The sequence below is a fragment of the Eretmochelys imbricata genome, chromosome 2 (genome assembly GCF_965152235.1).
Source record: "Eretmochelys imbricata isolate rEreImb1 chromosome 2, rEreImb1.hap1, whole genome shotgun sequence".
Classification (NCBI taxonomy): Eukaryota; Metazoa; Chordata; order Testudines; family Cheloniidae; genus Eretmochelys; species Eretmochelys imbricata.
The window spans coordinates 154445843-154448520 of NC_135573.1; the positions used below are offsets into that span (position 1 = coordinate 154445843).

Genomic DNA, 2678 nt, shown 5'->3' on the forward strand with positions numbered 1-2678 from the left:
TCTGACTGAGGTAAGCAACAGAGCTTCCACTGACCTGTAGTGGCTTTTGACATATCTTTTGAAGTCTCTTCCAGTTTCCAGACCTGCTGTTTTCTTTTCTGATTACCCTGTTCCATCTTGGTCATTCTTCATTTTAAAAAATTACTTTATTTCGTGGTCTGACTTCCATCAATCCACTGTATTATGTTAACCCACTGTACTGGACACGCTTCGATGCATCCCAGCTGATCTTAAATGTTGTCCCACGCTGGAGACCTAATTGAAGAGTTTTTGCTTGATAGGTGGAGCTGACTGTTATAGAACTGTGAGCCACTGTTACTGTCCCCCTGCCTTTACAAAAGTGAGAGCTTTGCTGCAGCTAAGCTATGTTGGCTTCCTGTCACACCAGCCTGTCTGCCATGCCAGCAAACTCTTCAAGACTCTACCAGTCTAAACCTTGCCTTGCAGGTCAGTGAACCCCAATTCCCGAGTTCCCCGGAGATTGTCCCCCCTAGAGTGTCCAGTCCTGCTCACTGGACACTCATAGAAATTAGTAGGTTTGCTGCTTCAGAAGAGGCAGAGCACACATCAGCCTGTTAAGTTAGCTGAAGAATCACACTTCAGTTTAATACACAGTACTTAGAGGATTTTGTAATAAAACAGAAATAAGTTTGTTAATAAAGAACAGAGATTTAAGTGATTCTAAGCAAGAAAAATAGAGACGGGTTTGGTTACAAACAAAACAATATAAAACACGCTTTGTAGTGATTAAATGTAATCTTTGCCTTAGCAGTTCTTATTCTCATCGTTATCGGCATTTCCAGCCCTCCAGGCCAGGGTACCCAATATTCACAGAATCAAAAGGTGCTGTTCCCTGTATTCCGTAAGTGATGGATAACTAAATGTTATCCCCTTCTATTATCCAAAATCCATTGTCTCTGCCTTAAGAGCCAGGAAGGCATCCTGGAATGCAGACTCTGTCCCCCAAGTGTGCACTGCAAGCTACCATTTGTTAGCTTTATTGTTTTGTTTACCTTACATGTAAAGTACTGTCATTGTCCTCTGGTTTACAAAGCTTGATCCAGATAGGTAAATCCATATTCCTTTGTCTAATGCAGGCTGGTTTATCAGCTCTCTCCCCAACATATTTTAGGAACCTATTTCCAGCACGCATACCTAACTCAGTATACACCACCCATATATACTTCATGCAATGATGTTCATAACCAGTGTGTCACTAGTTTTCCTAACAGACCTTATTCGATGCACTTTTATAGTACAATAATGCTGTATACAATTCATTGATTCAATTGCTTATTTTTTGGGGTTCAGATCCTGTGTCTGGACCCTGGTTGTCACACTGACTCATCATGTGCTGACTGTAGTGGTTCTTGACTGTGTGGAAAACTCATCTGATGTAAAGTAATTTTTCTCTCTTGGCCCTCTCTTGGGTTGTGTCTCCCAAGGAGTCCAACTACTGTCACTTTGCAATGGAGAATTTTAATTTAGTCAGTGTGCTTGGTGATGGCTTTGGATTTAGACTCAGTTCTTATAGTAGAGACGCTTCAGCTCTCCTGTTTCCTCACAGTCCTGAGGATGTTGAATGTTAAGTAGCATTGTATTGGGCATCTCTCCTAGTTCATGAAGAGTGCTGGGTCTCTGGTTGCTTCACCGCTTTGTTTTCCTAACAAATAAGTACTACATTCATGCTTTTTCCCCCCTAATATCTCTTCTCCATTTTCATCCATTGATAGGGAGAAAAAGAATTAACAGCTTTATAGAATGCTTCAGTTATAGCTACATTCTTAATAGACATGGTATAAATAGGTGTCTGGATCATTATGGTCCTCATAGGTTTGCCAGTGCAACACTTTTAGTCTGAGCTTGTGAAGAAAGTTTAGAAAACACCTCACTCTGCCACCCCATTATCCCAGTTAACAGAAAGGACATACATTTTACCCAAGGATGCAGTTGAATAATAGTTTCCAAGCATCCCTATGGCTGCTCAATTATTGAAATAGTTATGGCTTGGTCTAAATAAAGATTTTTCCCAGGATTAATTGATATGGAATAGTGATGGTATTCATATGACTGACTGTCTTACAATCTTTCATAAATGCATTTTTGATTTTTTCTCTCTCCTTTGATAAAAACTACCCTATAGATTCTGAAAAAAAAGTTGATAATTTGTACTTTTCAGGGTTTTTTATACAGGTATATTCTTCTGTGATCTTCTTTTTTTTTCTTTTTTCTTTTTTTTTTTTTGGTAACACACATCTCATAGAATCCCAGGGTTGGAAGGGACCTCAGAAGATCATCTAGTCCAACCCCCTGCTCAAAGAAGGACTGATCCCCAATTTTTGCCCCAGATCCCACATGGCCCCCTCATGATCTCACAACCCTGGGTTTAGCAGGCCAATGCTCAAACCACTGAGCTATCCGTCCCCCCACAAGAGATCTTGGAGTCGTCATAGATAGTTCTCTGAAAACATCTGTTTAGCATATAGTGGCAGTCAAAAAAGCTAACAGAATGTTAGGAACCATTACGAAAGGGACTGGTACCAGCAATGTTGGAAGACGGGATACTGGGCTAGATGGACCATTGGTATGACCCAGTATGACCATTCTTATGTATAACAATAAGATACTGGTGGAATAGTTGAAAACATAAAAAAAAGACCTTAGTTTTACAATGTTAA

General features: G+C 40.1%; 1 protein-coding gene across 2 annotated transcripts in view; it reads left to right on the forward strand.

Annotated features, from left to right (window-relative positions):
• Window positions 1–2678, forward strand: part of EXOC3 (exocyst complex component 3) — a 35908-nt gene that overhangs the window by 10028 nt on the left and 23202 nt on the right. The window lies entirely within an intron of this gene.